We start from the raw sequence: 18333 nt of genomic DNA, 5'->3' as shown, positions 1-18333 counted from the left end.
TCCTCGATCGTGTTGTGGAGGCCCTGGCCTAGTAATCTGTCTGTGGGTGTGTTGAGGGGAAGATGAAGTGCTACCTTGAATGCCTTGCGGATCAAGGCATTTATGCCTTGTTTGGATAGCTGTAGGTATGTGGTAGTGTACAGCACACGGCTGATGACAAAGGCATGAATGAGGCGACCAAGGTCGCACTCCTTCATGCCTCTATGATGTCCCGAAACCATGCGGATGAGGTGCGATATCGCGCCTACAACCTGCTTAAGTTTCTTGAGGGTGGTGGTGTTGTCATGGGCGCCTCAACTGCGCTTGTCTGGTGCATACTGCGATATAGCTGCCGATGCGAAGATCCAACTCCACGTAACCTGATTTGGGATCCCGGTCACCAGGGACTCCAGGGAAACGAACAGGCCGACCAGGCCGCCCGCGCACTCTCTCCCCGGGCTATCTCCCTGTCCTTGGAAGCCTACCCCCAGTCAAACAATCTGGCCCTCACATTCAAACACATCACCGATTACTACAAGGAAGAGCACCGGCGTTACCCGGCCCCTTGGAAGGGACTGGATCGCGCGGACGAGCGCCTCCTCATCAAGTCTCACCAACACTGTACTGTGCCCGGCGGTATTAACCTTTCAACACATCCTTTGATGGCGCGTGCCACTTCTGTGGGGAGGTGGCTCACGCCTTCCAAGTGGTTTGGGCGTGCCAGTCAATCCCATCTATCCCCCCCAACCCCACAAGAGAGGACTGGGAGGCGGCTTTGCTCGGCTGTCAAGACCTGAAGACCCAAAAGGCCTTCGTTCAACAGACACGGTCGGCTTTGCTTGCCAATGGGGCCCCGTAATAGGGGCTCCACCTAGTAATGTGAGGGGAAAGGGCCCACAGGGCCCTGCCCCAATCACCACTCTGTAACAATTTAATAGAAAAATGTTTTTCACCACCACCACCGCCGTGAGAAACACGAAGGCCGACTAAAAGCTTGTTTCCAGCTAGCCTTCGGGTTTTGATGCGAAAGCCTTATTAGTCCCATTACGAGAAAAGCCGGCAGCGTATGTTAGTGCATATTCTCGTAGATGGTACAGAAACCCACCAGCGATTGCAAGAAAAATAGGGCGACGCCAACAAGCGGCTGTAGGACGCACATAGTAAGTCGATCATCGCCAGTTCAGATACTCATATACAGTTGTTGTTGCGACCGAGAGAAGGATGAAAAGGAAAGTGCACGGGCCTGCCGACTGGCACGAGCCGAGTCACCACCGCTGCCACTTGCAGATAGAGTAGAGTTAAAAGATACGAGGAAAGGAAAGAGTGAAAGAAAAGACGCGCGTCTCAACGACGGCGTCCGCTGAAGCGAAGACGCTGGCTGAAACAACAGACACAGGATGGCGGTTCGTCGAATCAAACCATAGACGTCTTATTACGGGGATGCTTGCATAAGCAGTGGGCGCATTTGTTTTTCCAGTCCCGGACTACTTGCTGACAGGTCTCGGCTTCCGCTCTGACAGGAAACAGTGTCATGGTCACATGACCTACTTGCCATAGGCTGCTTGCGGACACCCCGCCAGAGCCGGGCTCCCTCTCGGTTACCGTACCAGGACGCTGTCATCTGCTAGCAGAAGACGCAATCCATGGCCACCACGACGCCGAAGCAACGCCATGCGCTCGATCCCGATACTTATCCGATTTGAAGACCGTACTGTCAGCTTAGCGTAGGTGCTCACAGAACTCAGCTTCGGGGGTATGCTCGCCGCTACTGCTCGCGGCGAAGTTCGCACAAAGTAGCCCATATCGTTACGGATAGGCAGATAGACGAAAGCCTTCGCAAAAATGTTGTCAACAAGCGCTATAGCTGCTCCAGTATACGAGTGGTTCACCTGCGATCCTTTCAGGCAAGCGCGCAGACAGCAGGTCGTAAAACAGGTGAACAAGAACCTCTTGACGACACGAGCAAACAATACGCGCTCGCAGCTCTGAACGCGAGTCCGTGTGTGGTGCATTTCAAGAAAATAGAACGAAGATGCAAGGACAATAAGTCTTACGATGGCTCAGAGAGCCGCTACGGAGCTCATGTGAAGGTTTTATGCACGATACCGTCCTCCAGGAACACGAAAAGTGCGCAAAAATGCACACAGAGTCTAACTCAATATGGCTGGCAGCGCGTGGCGCAGCTGTCCTCTGCTGCCTTCCCCGCAGCCCCAAGTAGCGCGCGGACTGCCATAGGCGAAAAACGAACGCGTTGCTATGGCGATACAGGCAGGTGGGCGGAGCTTTCGGGCTGCCCGAGAAAAACAAATACCAGCCTCGAGTCCGCAAGTAGTCCCGGACAGTCCGGGACTGAAAAATAAATGCGCCCAGTGAATTGCTGTTCTCATTTCGAAGCCCTGGATACCGGCTTCCACACAGACAACGATTAAGCCATTGGGCACGTGCCACGTGGGAGTCTTGCTCAGAAATGCGGTCCAGAACTGATGGCCTGCATGACTTGACGACGGGCGACGAATATCGATTGGTTTATTGTCGCTTAGTTGTTTAAAATTCCAGGGCGGAATAAGAGCCAGCAGCTGTGGCAATAAGGAGTGCGATGAAGTGTAAGCGATGAGTGCTCGTTCCGAGTGCGAAAGGCTGGCCTTTAACCTAAGAGCCTCAAGTCGTTGCTCTACTATTTCGTCTGTTGGGTTGAGCTGTGCATGCTCACGTTAAGCAACGATCTGAGTGATACGGGGAAGCATAGTGATGGGCCTTGTAGCCTCTCAATCGATGGCTTCGAAACAATCTCACTGAGCCCTGGTTGAATGCTGACACTGGGCTTGACAAATGAGGCTCGGTTGCAGAACCACCCTCACCCGATGCCGTGCGACATGTCAGCAGGCTCCGCCAGTCTCGGGAGCAATACGTCGGATCAGCCTCGTCTGTTTTTTAGACAGACCCAGCCAACTGATGGATCCCGTCCCCGACTGATGGATCGTCAAACCCAGGATTTTGACCACCCAGCTTTCTTAAAGTGAGATCCCAGGCTGTAGAAGAATTAGCGTTGCAGCTAGCTTACGGCGGCCATAGGGGTTGCTGACTGGCATGTACCCATTTGTCAAAAGTTTAGAGCCCGAGGTATAGAGCCCTTAGAGCCACACTGTGTGGCTTGTAGTGCATCCTTAGTGATCAAGAGATCCTGAAGTTCACAATATTTATGGTCCTGCCCCTCCGACTGGTAGGACTTCCATGAATGCTACAGAAGCACCACTTCACGGCTCAAAAGCAAACCCCCTGGGCTCAAAGCCTTTAATAAAGGCTGTACGTAGTTTTTCTCACAGACAGATGAAGACTGACTGTTGACGCATAGGCAGCAGTAAAATCTAAGGCTGACTCTAAAAGAGCCGCCTCGGTCTGCAGGTCACGGTGAACACTCCACATAGGGATGTCATCAGCGTGTACTATCAACTTAACGTCAGGGACAGGGCGATAAACGCCATGTTGATTAATGTTGAAGACAATACCAATCCCTGGGGACACTTCGTAGCGGGCCAAATGACCCCACGTCTTCACCATTAAATCGTATAGCAAAAAAGGGGTTTTATCAAGCTGCGTATCCGAAAGGTAGGCGTATAGCATGCCAATCCAATCTAGGATGGCAGCATGACTGATGTTGGTTTTTGACGTCCATTGAGATTACGATACATCGTTGTCACGGTCCTCACCCCAGTTTTATTGTTCATGGGGGTTTAACGTCAAAGCGACTCAGGCTATGAGATCCGCCGTAGTGAAGCGCTCCGGAAAATTCGACCACCTGGGGATCTTCAACATGCGCTGACATCGCACCGTGCACAAGCCTGTAGAATTTCGCCTCCATCGAAATTAGACCGCAGTTTTGTCTTTCACAGTGCATGGATTCATAAGTCTCTGTGCACCGCGCACTCGGGCGCCAGCTCTAGCTGCACGCTGGTGCAGATGGGCTCGCTCATCGCTCAGCCGGTGATGCCTTATGAGTACTGACAAACCACTCTATAGGGTTGACTGAAACGCAGTTTTGTCTTGGCTGAAACACAGCTGGTGGTGTCCATTACCGGCGGCGTCAACCAGCTCAAGAGAAAAAACAGCGCTAAGAAAAGCACGCTGAGCCTTTAAAAAGCCAAGTTTATTCCATGAAACCTTGGCAAAGAGACATGCAGGTGCCGTAGAAGTTTTCGAGCGCGTTAGTACTTTGCTAGACAGCAATTTTGTTTTCCGAGCTGAATCGTGCAGGCAAGGTGTCGAACCGGAACCGAACCTGAACCCGAAACCGGAATCAAACTCTTATTTTTGCCCGGAACCGAACCGAACGCAAATTTTTTTCGCCATCTTGGAACTGAACCCGAACCGGAACGATTCAAAGGAACCGTTCCGAACCGCTTCGGGACTCGATTCGCCGCATTTTTTTTTCGAACATGGCATACTTTCAGATAAAATGGCATCCAGTCTACGCGACAACAAAACTGACTGAAGGAAGTGTGGTGCCTAGGAAGAAAGCTAATTGGTGCTCCTGCCGACCCAGGTCATCTTCCTGTCGTAATGGGCGCATGCGGCGGTCCTGGTGGCGACCGCTTAAGTACTCTGCGCTATAGTAGAACCCTATATCGGCGCAGGAGGAATTCCCGACTGACACGAGCTTCAGGAGAGATCTATTATTCGCGCGACGGGGTCTCCTGCACTCCTGAAGCTCAAGGGTTTTTTTCAGGTGCAAAATCCATCAGCTTTTCTCCTTACGTACCTCATCGGATAGATTCTATATCGTATACGTATATTTGACTTCGTGGCTCTTGCTGTAAATTTATATCTTTTTGCGGCGGACAGTAAACTGGCTAAAGACAAAACATCTCGCAATGAGCAAATTTTGCAGTTTTTATTTTGTATACTTTTATGACACAGGAAACTGAATAGCATAATAACTTTGACTAAAAACCATACGTTCAGAATTTTTTATGGTCTGAACCCATTTGAACCGCTCCAATGCGATCCGAACCGGTTCGAACCGGAACGGAATGTCGCCCTGGAGCGGAACCCGAACCGAACACGAAAAAATTCCGGTTCGACACCCTGCGTGCAGGTAATTTTAGGATCCGTCAAAGAGAATTTTTACGCAGTTTCAGGATGTTTCAAGAACGGAAGTTTCTTCAATTTTTTTCCTAAATTTCGACTCTTTTTGGCTGCTGCAGGGAAAAAGGGCATGAAACAGATTTTTCAGGTTGAATTGGGGGAATTTTCTGTTACGGCATGGAAGATCACTGAACCGATTAAGTTACAGTCATTGAGAAACGCAGATTATGTCACTGATAAGCGATGCAGTAAAATTTCATAATCACTTCGTTATTACGAGATGAAAAAGAGCAAAATATTAATAACTGAAATATGGAAATGAAATTCTGACTGTGTGCATAAATGTTGTTTGTCTATATAAAGGAGCCCGTATCCGGAGCCATAAGAACCAATGGTGATATGAAAGTTCAGGTTCTCTATCTTCCTTGCACCAGGGGTGCCCCGCCAGAGACGGTTGGTTTAACTCGAAGACTGAAGCTTTTCTTCGCACAGGGGTGCCCCGTCAGAGACGGTCTTGCGATGAGTTACGATGCAGGGGTAAAGCGAATACTTGAAGATTTATATACTGATATTTACATCACATACAAATTTAGTCACTGGAGACAAATTAAACGGCAAAAAGAGAAAACAACAAAAAGTGGAACTGGCTAACACTAGGGGAGGCCCCTACTCAGCATAGCCGAAGCTGCATAGCATCTGACCTTAGCTCAGAACCCATTTTCTGGCGCCGGAGCCCGGTTTTAAAGACCTCAAGGCCCGGCCCACATTTGGTAGCACCCAATCATTTTACACTCTTCATATGATTGGTTTATCGAGAGCATGGCCAGCCCTTCAGCTTCCGTAGGGTAAATCACCCTTTCCACCACAAAATAAAAACAAAAACTAGCACAAACGCACAGTCGTGCCGGCCCGTGCCAGGAGAAACATCCTTTCCCTCGCAAAAATAAAATGAAAACAAAATGCAAACACACCGTCGTGCCAGCACGTGCGATCGGTTTCCTCCGATGACCCTCGACTTTGGCGTCGTCCCGGAATTGGGGATTATGGGGCTTAAACGGGCAGTTACCTCTGTAACTCATACTGGTGAACAGCGCAAAAAAGCCTTACCTCTGTAACTGCCACTGCGAGCTCGGACCCGCGTACCAAGGCGACTTAGCATTCCCGAGGCTTACTAGCTATCCGGCGCCTCACCGACATCTAGAGTTACTGTATATGCTACCAAAGGTAGCAGAGTTGCGCGTCTGTTTTCAAAACGCCGCTCGCGACTCCATTGGTAGAGCGCGATCACGTGGTGTCCAAACAACCGTGTACTGCGGAGAAGGCGACGCTTGGGACACTTTTTGTAATTCCCGACGCCGCCGCTGCAGCGAACTGGATTGACTGCCGGACAAGTTCGAAGCGTATCTACTATCCAACCGCTGTTTACGTTCGCTGCTGTAGGGTGTCTAGCGTGCGTAGCTCTCTCTATTTTTTTTTTGCTAAAAGTTGCATTCAGGTTTCTTTACCGAAAACAAGCTGGACTTGCGGCTCTGTGCTGAGAATCGAACCAGGGTCTTTGGCATTTGAAGTCATTAACTACTCATTTGGCATTTGAACCAGTCATTAACCACTCATGACTAGTTAGTCATGATTGGTGAATGACTAACTAGTGATGACTAACCAGTCATGACTGGTTAGTCATTGGTTAGTCATTAATCACTCATGACTAGTTAGTCATGATTGGTTAGTCATGACAAGTTAGTCATTAACCAGTCATGACTGGTTAGTTATTAACCAGTCATGACTAGTTATGACTGGTTAATGACTGGTTAGTCATGACTGGTTTGTCATGGCAGGTTAGTCATAACTAGCTAGTCATTAGCCAGACATGACTAGTTCGTCATTAACCAATCACGACTAGTTAGTCATCAACTAATGAGTCATGGCTACCTAGTAATTAACCAGTCATCAATTTACTAGTCATGACTAGTTAGTCATTTACAAATCATGACTAGTTAGTCAATAACCAATCATGACTAAGTCATGACCCAATTAGTCATGACTAGTTAGTCATTAACCAGCCATGAGTAGTCATGGCTGCTTAGTCATAGTTTGTCATGACTAATGACTGATTGGTCATGACCGGTTAGTCATTGAGCAGTCATGGCTAGTTAGTCACTAACCAGTCATGACTTGTTATGACTGGTTGGTGACTGGTTAGTCATGACTTGTCATGGCTGGTTAGTCATGACTAGCTAGTCATTAACCAGACATCAATTAACTAGTCATGACTAGTCAGACATTAACCAATCATGACTAGTAAGTCATGGGTCATGACTAATTAGTCATGACTTAATTCGTCATGACCCAATTAGCCATGGCTAGACAAACCACCTCGCGTGTGGCACCGGCCGTGCGGCCAAAGTTGCGTGGAAAGGCTTTCGCCTCGCGCACTTGAGACCGTCAAAGTGGCCCCTGAATTTTTTTTATTCCTGTTGGCATAAAACCTGAATGGCAAACAATCTTTAAGCGAGAGAGAACATGTTTAGGCATCTGATTGTTTACTTCAGATGCTAACTTTAATTAAGTTTCGAGTAAACTGTATTCTGGATTTTATACTGTCCTTTTTATAGTTCCGGCTCTTAACGTTTTGTTTTAGTTTCGGGTTTGGTAAAGGGTAAGCAGGTTTTTTAACGCAGGGGCGATTAAATGTTGCCGCTGAATGAATGCTGCATTTGCACGGCGTATTTAGAATACTGAGTCTGCCCTTAAGTTATCAGGTAAATAGTTCGGGGAGGCGGCTGTGGGAATCGCCTGCTGCCGCAGCTGCCGGCGCGCGCTAGAAAGAGCAGCACTTTTTCTTGACTATATGTTGTGACTGGGGTCCATTGAAGACGGCAGCGGCGGGGTGCTGAGAAAGGATTAGCGGCGGTCCTAATGACCCCCAGTGCACTACCGATACCTTACAGTCATGTTCCGACTTTCCATGTCTCGTCTTGTAAAACATCGCCGTACACCACGGTATAGCGGTGAAAGTTTCAGCCTTACTGAGATGTGCGGTACAATACGCCTTTCAGTACACTACTAATGATGCCGACTTTAGTCACTCAGTGGAAATCACAATATCGTCCCTTCCACGGCCGACCATAGTCTCAAACTGAAGGCACAGCGCACGAAAGACGGGACTAAGGCAGAGACAAACACAGCGCTGACTTGGGACTAAAAGGCTTTATTGCTCGCACGCAACAAATAGGCGAAAAGGAGCACAATCAACACATGCAACAGCATCAGTGATGACTGTCAAAAATACACAACAAACAAAAGTACATAATCGCACCTTACACTTAGCGTACTCAACTGTTAAGATAGTAAATTTCTTTTTGTGTTAGTGCGACGGAAGGTTTGCTGATGCAATTTTCAAGTCCCCGGTGAATTAAAAGAGCAACGATTTCCCGCGTAGGTTGGTCCTTATGCTTATAAAGTATTGCAATATGGCTGAAAAAAAGGAGTGCATTTACAAGAAAGCCAATGTAGGGCCAAATTTCTTTTAGGGGGTGGTTTTAGGGAGCGTTTATGCTCACTTGGGCGGTCATTGAGGCAACGCCCTGTTTGACCAGTATAACACCGCCCACAGGATAGATCTATCTTATAGACAACATTTTTACGGCACTGCACAAAGGGTGATTCGTGATTTTTTTCACATTCGGCAAGTGGAGGTCCTTCACGATTGACGGTCTTACACAAGCGTTGCAGTTTGTTAGGGGCAGAAAAGAGGACTCTGACACCAGCTTTTCCCGCAATTCTTTTCAGGCTGTGTGATACCTTGTGCACATAAGGTATCACCGCGAAGTTTCGGTTTTCTGCAACAAGGGAACTCGTTGTTTTTGTCCTGAATTCGGCAAGAATCCTCTCCGCTACAGCGCACAGGATGTGGTCTGGAAAGCCGGCCTTTTTCAGCCTCATGATCTGGCATCTGAAGCTAGACTGCATTTGATGAGAACATGACCTGGAAATGGTATTGTTTAGGACTGCTGTCATGACACCTGGTTTTACTATTTTTGAATGAGAGGGTGAGTATGATAAAATCTCTTTTGGTGCTCGGGTTGGGTAGCGCCAGCATACCTCTTCGTCGCACATCATGTTCTGTAGGTTCAGAAAGCGAATGCCGTCATGATCCGGAACTTTCATCGTTGGTTGAAATGGTTTTAGATTAGACCTGAACAAAGTGAGTATATCACTGGCTTGCTTTGCAACGCTGTGGCCACTTCTTAATCTGAAAATCACCAGAAAGTCATCAACGTATCGGAACACACGTACCACTGAAGATCCAAGTAAGGCTTGGTGTAACTTTTGGTCGAAGGAAGCTAGTAGACAGTCACTGAGGAACGGAGTGAGGCCCGAGCCTATACAGACGCCCTCCTTCTGGATAAATTAGCTGCCGTTCAAAGACACGACCGTCGAGCGCAGATATGGATCTAGTAGATCAAGGAGGCTGGCAACGTCAATTCCGCAGTGGTTTTGGAATTTGGTGGCCCCGTACAAGTCATTGATGTCAACAGACAAGGCTCTGACGTTTTTTAAAGGTTTTAAAGGTAAGAATTTTTTCAGGAGAAACCTTTCAAAAACGTCAGCGCCACTAGCCACTAAGCTACCGCGGCGGGTGCCAGGAAAATAGCTGTCAGGAAATTTTTCGAAAAAAAAACAACAGAATATGAGTTGTAAAAGAAATATTACAGAAGATACTCAGTGAGGTCATAGAGAACACATTTACACACAGCCCAGGAAGGTCAGGCTGCAGTCAGAGAAGAAGGAGAAGTTCCCATTGCCACGCCGCGAGGCGGATGCGCGAGCCATTCGCGAAGCCCGGCGTCAGCGGCCAACAAAGGCGGTGCGGCGAAGCCATGGCGGTGGGCATCTTTGGTGCGCTGCTCCTGATCCTCTACTGCATCGCCGTCGTCTCCTTGGGCGTGTGGTCCGGACGGAAGGTGTACAGAGACCTGTCGCGCAACAGCTCGAGCGGGTACGTCACGACTGCCTCCATTGGCTGTGCTGCCACTGGGCCTTTTCTCGTTCCCTTCGCGGGCCCCAGGCACGATCTAGAGCGCGTGCGGTCTCATGGCTGGCTGATGCTGAAGTGCGCACTGGGGAATGCGTTAGTGAGTCAGGATCCGAGTCCTCAGAAGTTTTGTTTTTTTATGCGAAGCATATTACTCGCACAACCGAGCTCTTCCTTGCAGCGCCGCGCACGGCCGCGTAGCTACCACTTGACCTACGTGATATGACGTCACAACAGCTGTGAAAGCTGGGGCCTCGTGCGCTCGCTTGCGGACACGCAGCCTCCGCCGGCGGCCTAACTCCCGCTCCTACCGCTAGGAGATACTGACGTCACGCCAAAGGCGACGCACTCGTTGAGTCAGTTGAGCAGCGAGATGTCGGCCAGGGAGAGGGCGGCTCGCCAGACCGCAAAACTATACTTCGCATCCTAGGCTTAACCATAAACTAAGCCAGGCCATTTTTTCCTAAAGAGTTGGCCGGAGCTGGCTTGCTATGACTGTCCTCTCACTTCTGCGAACGGGATAGCCCTGTGTGTGCACGGCAGCATAAGAGTCGGCCAAACACCGAACAGTCTAACTCGGGATCAGCTTTAAGAATTCGGCTTTTACGTTGGCTTCCATTTGAGGTTCATAGTTTCGCTGTCAGCCCAGCACGGAGGATGTCTTGAGAAGGAGCAAGCTATGAGACAGACTGCAGTGTCAGGCGGCCAGCAGGAGTTAGAATTCATTTGGTCGAGCGGATAACAGCCAAGCTGAGACTGTGTGGCTTTGAGCGGGGAGTTCAACTTGACCCTGCACTGTGCACAGTATAGACTAGTTGCTTAATGTAGTGCTCCTACCTGCTTAACAGGCCTCAAATTCGCACAGCGGCTGACAAGCTGACATTTGTTCAAGGGCTTCATGGGCACTGTGTTGACACGTATTTCAGTTTGACCCGCGTATAGTTTACTGACACGTAAGGCATATCAATTAAAAGGAAGTTGTACGTCTCTGCGCTTTGAACGTACCTACGTCACGTTCAAAGAGCAGAGCGCAAAGCACAAACTTCCTTTTAATTGATATGCCAAGCGTGGTTTAACTCCTGAAAGCTGGAGAGCTACGAGAGACAACGGAGTGAATGGCTCAGGAATTCAGAACCACCAGCAAACATGCGTCTTATTTTGCCTTCATCGACATTCGGCCACCGCGGCCGCGACATATCTTAGAAACGAATGTTCATTTCTAATTGTGCGTACCGTTGGAAAGCGGGAACAGTGGGTCGCCTTTTCCGCAATATTTTTTCCGGAGAAACCGCATTTTGCGCTCTTGATATGCCCGTAAGCAGAGGATAGAAGGCACGTAATTAATGTCACACCATATTTGCCCGATTCTACTGGGTTCTTACTATTCGTCCGTTTCAGCGCCCGACTCCAGTCACGGCGATAGCACGGGGCAATAATGAAATGCAAAAAGAATCGTAATCTCCGGTTTAAAATATAGGCTCGGTGCCTGATAAGAACTGCGCTAGCCGTACAAACTTCCTGTCCCTGTCCTATTTTTGTATTGGTGGCACCAAAAACTCGTGTGGGGCACTTACTTTCGCTACAATCGCGTCAGGTTGCGAGCATCCAGGTAGCAGTTCTCCTCGCGGGTGTATTTATGGCAACACTCAGAAAATAGCTCCTGACTGTGCTGCCTAACTCAGGCAACGCAGCGAATTGCGTGGTGCAACTCATCGATTCTTCACGGGCGCAGCGACTGTTTCGCTCTCGGTGGACACCCGAGCCGCGTCGTGAGGGAAGGGAGGAAGGAGTGAGCGAGAGGAAGAGAGAAAACCCAGCGCTGTAGGAGGATGCTGCGGATTAATGCTGTCCGCCTGACTCTGACATCGCAAAGAACAGAGGCATATTTGTATTTCGCTTCCGTCACGCTGCGTCCACCGCGGAGGAGCATGCGGTACTCTTTTACGATTGAAAATTAGGCACGCTTTTTTTATACACGTGTTCGTAACTTAAGCTAAGGTTCAAGTATTCACGTATTGGAGTGTTCGAGACCGGCCTTCCTCATCCGCACCGGAACAATTTTTCTTCACGTCGAGAAAAATGCCTGCAGATGCCAAGCAATTAGTGGCGCAGCATATCGCAGTGAGCATATAGTTGCCTTGAAGGATTTCAGAACAGTGACTTCTTTATTTGTGTTGTCAGGAATACGATGCTGCGATACCTATACTTAAAATTATTATATTGAAATTTCGCTTCCCATTGCACACAAATAAGAACATATATTAACGCAATCTAGCGTTTAAAACAGTACCTCACAGCGCATTGTCACTGCAACATTACACTTTTTTAAGTTTGTCTCCTGACGCTACACGTAGCGCGGCTGGAGCAAAGCTTATCCATGCGCCCACAACAAGGATACTCTGTTCTGAGTGTCTTGAATACACATATCACTGCCGAGCCTTTCCTATCAGAGGTTTGTGAGCCAGCCTCGGGAACTGACTTGTTCTTTTCTCCTCCTCCTACCGGTCACTGCACAGGAAGCGCAAGGGGGAGTACAAGCTGGACAAGGACGAGTACTTCCTGCGTCGGTTCATCGTAAACCGTAACATTCACCTGGTCCTGGGCATCCTCTTCGTGACAGGTGCGCGCCTCCTGCGGCGTGGGAGATGCGATTTCAGGGGCGAAAATAACCCTCCTTTAGATGCTGCAGATGAGTTTACTTCCGCGAGCTTTCCTTTCTTGCGATTGGTAAACATTTCGGAATAATTCGCGAACACGAATTCCCGCTATGATCCTGACAGAAATTTCGTGAAATTGCAGCAGCTGCCCCACGATCAAAGTTTCTGTAATGTTACGTTCTTCTTTCTTTCGTTTCTCTGTCATTGGTGTCAGCTGCCGCGACTTACGTCGCCATAGGACACAGGAGTGATGGGGGACCGAAAGAAAGGGAAACGAGACGAAAATTGCAAAACGCACCCTCTGGCCGCCAGCAGCATATGTGAACTACACCCCGGCCAAGGCATCTGCGCGGGGCCTCTCGCAGCCAAACGATGTCAACGTTAGCAACACCTAGATGATAAGCACGATGTAATATCTAATTAACTGCCATTTCACATGTATGGAAGGGGGTGGAAAAGCGAGAGAACTCAGGATTGCGATGCTGTGCAATTCACCTATGCACTTTCGCTTATTGATGGTCCCTGCGTACCCAACAATTCTCGACAAAATCGTTTTTGAGCGGGTAACCGTTTATGAACGTAATTTTTTCATATAATGCCAAGTTCCGCTATAACAATCCATATATCTGCAGATAGCCCTACGCCAGTCTCGCATTTTTTTTCTGTTGATGTTTTTGCCATCCTCAAAAGTGTTCCCCATTGGCTTTCTAAGGCATTCTTAACTGCTCGATGCGAGCGATGGAAACACTTCAAAAGAACGATTTTGCTGCATATCAGAAGAATGCACCATTACCTTCAATATTTTCATACGAATACCAAACCGACATAGGGACGCCGTAGTGGACAGCTTCGGATTGATTTCGAGCACATGGGCTTCTTTAGATCGCACAGCGCATCCCATCCAAATACGGCCGCCTCAGCCAGGATCGAACCCACGTACTCGCCACCGCGACGGGGCTCAAATATCAATTCTTCATTCTGTTGTCATTTCAGGTGCGCTACAGAGTCTACAGTGCCATAACCTGAAACCTCTGAATTCGTCTCTTAAGAAGTTAAAACTGGCGCCACAACAGCGCATCGACCCGCTCCGCAGTCGCTCAGTTACTTTAACATTCGGCTGCTGTGTTATGCGACGTAATCGCGCGTTGAAGACACGAGGTGGTCGAAATTAATCCGGAGCCTTTCAGTGCGGCATTTCTCATGACCCATATTTGTCGCTTCGTTACGTTCGACCGCGCATACCACTCAAAGGAACACAGCGCTTGCGCCTGGATGTCAGTGCACAGGCACGTATCCAAAGGAAGGGGCGAGGGGGCGCACGGTGTGCGTTTGTTGAAGCGCACCAGAGGCAGTCATGACTTGTCTGCGCTTGCCCTGTCGTAAGCACCCCTGCCGAGAGAGAGGGAAGCACGCAGAGCGCAAGAGAGAAAGCGAGAGAGACTATAAACGCGGCAGCCGCGTGAGAGAACCCTCTGTGGCACTTTATCATTGAGTTCCATTAAAATACATCTGAAGTTTCTCCAACAGCGTCACCAGCCTGTTCCTGTCTGCACCTTCTATGTGTGCGCTCCCACGCGTTTGTTCGTGAGTTCTTTTTTATTTGATCTTCATGCGGCCATGCGCCCAGGAGATGGTTCTCCCCTTTTCTCCAACAAGGCTCGCGCATTAGACAATCCGCTATTAAGTTTCCCGTGTCCACAGCAGCGCTGTGACGCACGAACAGCAGAAAATGAATGAAGTATCATTTTGTGCTTGAGAGGAGGAAGCAGGAGGGTGTACTCAGATGTCAGCTGGCACCCGCAGATATCAGCCCTCCCTTTAAGCTACCCAAAATCTAGCTCGGAGGTGACGGAGGATGCTCTCCTTCCTCTGCGTGTGGTTTCCATTTGTTTCTTCTGTTTTACCAGCGCCCAGTCAGATCAAATACGAAGTTTAGGCACGAAGGCCCACTCCCTTCTTCCTCCAGTTCAATAATGCAATGAAATGCATGTAGTGGGGTTTAACAACCCGAAGTGCGGGCTATGTGGGACGCCGAGTAGTAGAGGGCTCCGGATAAATTTCAACCAGCAAGGGGCCGTAATCTATAAGCTGTCCATTTTAAAGTGGCCATTTCGCGTCTGTCTTGTCCTCTGTCATTGGTCACTCAGGTGTATACCAGCAGCTTTCAAGCGTCTGTGGAAAGTGATCCGGCCATTTGGTGGTTGGCGAGTGGACCTGGCACTGACTGCGATGTGCAGCCACTGGTGAGGTGCAATGGCTGCGCTCTGTCAGCAGCAGGCGACAACACTGGCCCACCGGCTGCCATTGGCTGTGATATGAAGCCAACAGTGAGGTCCGGTCGCCTTATACCCAGTGTTCGGTTCGCTTTCCACAGGCGGTTACACGCCGCGGGTATATCTCAGTCACCAATGACAGCGGACCATAAGGACTCGAAATGGCTATTTTAAAATGGACAGCTGATAAACACGGCCCTTGGTGTCCTGTAACGTGCCCTGACATCGCACAGCATAAGGGCGTTTATGAACTTCGGCTCCATCAAATTGAGACCGCTACGGCGGAGATTCGTAAGCGCGACCTTCGACTCGCAGCCAGTCGAACACCGCAGCCACTAAGCCACCATGGCGAGTTCCTGTTCAATAATGAAGTTTTGCGAGTAAACGGGCACTATCGAAGGGCTCGGAAATAATTTGGACCTCGTGCGGCGCTTCAGCGTACAAGCCGAAACCGCAGTGCACGCGCATTTGTGTATTTCCATCCTCATTGAAGCATCGCCGCGTTCGGATTCGACCACGCGAGTTTCCACTCACTGAGCCACTAAGTGCGGCTCCGAAGCAGTGTTACTGCAGGTAATGTGCGTGCATGCTTGACAGCGTGTACTTTCGTGTGCCCTTTTGTGTTTTGTGTGAGAACATCAACAGAGGAACGTACATTGCTGAGCCGGACATAAGGTGTAACGGAGCCATCTGGCCTCCCACTGCGTGGTGGTGGTGATGAAAACTTTTAATTGCTGAAATAGAGTTTGGGAGCCACAGAGTGGCCCCGCTACATGGTCGGCGTCCCTAGTCCGGGACACCGCATGACAATGCCCCGTCTCTCGCCCGTTTCACCAGAGCCCTTTGGGACTCAAGCGAGGAGCAGTTGAGGAGGGCAGTCTCCCATGCCTCTCTGGAAAGGGTAGGTGAAGGGGGGAGGTGCGGATTTTGAGTACATGCCCACACCATGTGGAAGATATCACAGGTCTCCCCACAGTGCGGGCATCGCCCATCCGTGTTAGGATCGTAATGCTTTAAGATTGCAGGACAGAGTAGAGTACCTGTCTGCAGACGCCTTAAAGTTCGCTCCTCCGTCTTACTCAGCCCCTTTGCAGAGGCCGGAAAAAGGCGGTGGTTGTCGCTATAATTCGTTATTATTTCCCTGAATCGCAGCAGCGGCTGGTTAGTCTCAGAGCCAGAAGAGCTGGGATGAGGAGCGCGGTGAATAAGCGCTCGGGCAGCCGCGTCAGCGGCCTCATTACCTCGTAAGCCCTGATGGCCAGGAGCCCAAATGATTCTTTTCGGTGTTGGATCAGTGGCAGTCCGTCTTAGAATGCAAGCAGCTAAGGGGGAGATCTCCCCTGCCAAGTAATGATCACATGCTTTTCGGGAGTCCGTAATGATGATTCTCGAATTGGCGTGGGCGGCAGCAAGCGTTATTGCTACTTCCTCGGCTCGCATTGAATTCAGGGCTCGAAAAGAGAGTCCATCAACGTGCATTTCCTGGTGAACGACAGCGGCCGTGTAAAATCCCGTGGGCGATGGCCCTGCTACGTCTACATAATATACACCGGGTCGGGAGCCGTGTTGTCTCTCAAGAGCCGGAGCCCGCGCTTGTCGTCTGTTTTCGTGCATATCGGTGTCCATGTTACGGGGGAGCGGAGAGACCCAGAGCATATGGCGCCACAGTACTGGGATACGCTCCGCCTCCTCTGGAGTGCAGTCGTGTTGCATGTGTAAGCGGTTTAGCAGGCGGCGCCCAGGGGCCGTCTGCATGAGCCGCATGTATTGGTTCACGAGGTGGGCCTCCCGCAGCTCCTGGTAGGAGTTTAGCACCCCCAATGCTTTGAGTTTGGCATTAGAGGTAGCCGCCGGGAGATCCAGGGCTCGCTTAGTTGCCTTGCGGATGATGGCGTCTATTCGCGCCTCGTCTTGCTTAGTAGTGCGGAGATATGGCACGGCGTAGAGGATCCGGTTAGTCACGAAGGCATAGACGAGCCGAAGCGCGTCCCTGCCCCGCAGACCGCCCCGCTTGTTGGAAACGCGGGTCACTCCATGTTCAATGTGACATGGAGCCTAATGCTCGGAGGGGGCATCCATGAACTGGAGAGAAAAGTTTATTTCGGCGCAGTCACACAAGCCAATTGCCTGAAATGCCAGCAGGCACGGGGGGTAGTGCATGCTCCCTCCGCTGGTAACAGTATTATGCGGCTTGGTTGCGAGACAGCGCTACGATCAGTTTGTTTCCGAGTGCACTTCTGCTACAAAGTTGTTACGCCGACTTTGCACATGCTGAGTGCCCTGACTGCCTGTGTCTTTCCGCGTGCCAACATCTAGTACAGTCTCCTTCCGCTGCAGTCCTGATAAATAACTAAATAATGAAAGAATTTCGTAGCCACACTTAATTCTTACTCCTTCTAGTTGGCGAGCGGTTAAGCCTGGTGGCGTCATCTTGTGCTGTTGCAGCCACTTGGATCGGTCACGTTCTCATCAACGGCAGTACCGAGGAGGCCTTCCGGCGAGGCGTCATCTGGTTCCGGGCGCCTTTCGGCCGCACGCTCAGCCTCATGATCGCTAAGTGGACGCTTCTTGCTATATGGCCCTACGTTGGCTGCCCGCAGATTCCCTACCGCAACCTCTAGGGAAGAAGATTAAGGGAGGAATAAAAAGGTCCAGAGACATGTATATAAAAGATGTTTGCGTTTGTTCTTACTAAGATTCGCGACTTATGCTACGTATAAGCGTGCTCAAATATTAACGCGACAGCGTTAAGGAGGTCGTGTCGCAGAAAAGCCGGTGTCGGCGTTGCAACACGATAACCTCCAAAAAAAAAATTGCGGAGATACGAGGAATCCTGCCCAGTTCTTTCAGATTGCGAGGCGAGGACGCGCAGAACACGCTACGAAGGCTGGTTGATTCGAAATCAATAAAAGTGGGTCTAGTGAATGCGTTGTGGTCTTTGACTACATGAAGTGTCTTTGGGTGCCGATGCGCACAAGAGCTTAAGCGTCCTCTATTGTTTTTAAGGCCTTCAATGCCTCATCGTTGCAGACAGAAGGTTTTCAGCAGAGGTGTCACGCTCTTCTAGACAGACTAGAAAAAATAAAACCGAGTAGGAAATTGGTCAAGTCGGGAAATCGAATCAATGTCTCCGGAGTGCGAGACGAGCACGCTAACCACTCCACCATGCCAGCTCTTTTCTTCTTTATTGCCTGGCTTTGACAAATAAGATTCAACAAAACAATCAACAAAACACACTAAACGCTATGTACATACACACAGCACTGTCGTGATCAGCGAGCATGAATCTTGCTTCGTCAGATTAAAA

At 49.7% G+C, this 18333-nt stretch overlaps 1 protein-coding gene across 1 annotated transcript in view; it reads left to right on the top strand.

Annotated features, from left to right (window-relative positions):
• The window catches only part of LOC149355172 (uncharacterized), a 437737-nt gene extending 420112 nt beyond the window's left edge, over positions 1–17625 (top strand). The window contains exons 13-14 of the transcript XR_016291475.1: positions 9818–10060; positions 17472–17625. The gene's annotated coding sequence lies outside the window, so the exon portion shown is untranslated. The remainder of the gene's footprint in view (positions 1–9817; positions 10061–17471) is intronic.
• Positions 17626–18333: the final 708 nt, after the last annotated feature.

This window comes from Amblyomma mixtum, chromosome 3 (assembly GCF_055824585.1).
Source record: "Amblyomma mixtum isolate Tamu chromosome 3, ASM5582458v1, whole genome shotgun sequence".
Taxonomy (NCBI): domain Eukaryota; kingdom Metazoa; phylum Arthropoda; class Arachnida; order Ixodida; family Ixodidae; genus Amblyomma; species Amblyomma mixtum.
Note: the sequence above shows the minus strand (reverse complement) of the source record. Positions and strands in the feature narration are given on the sequence as shown.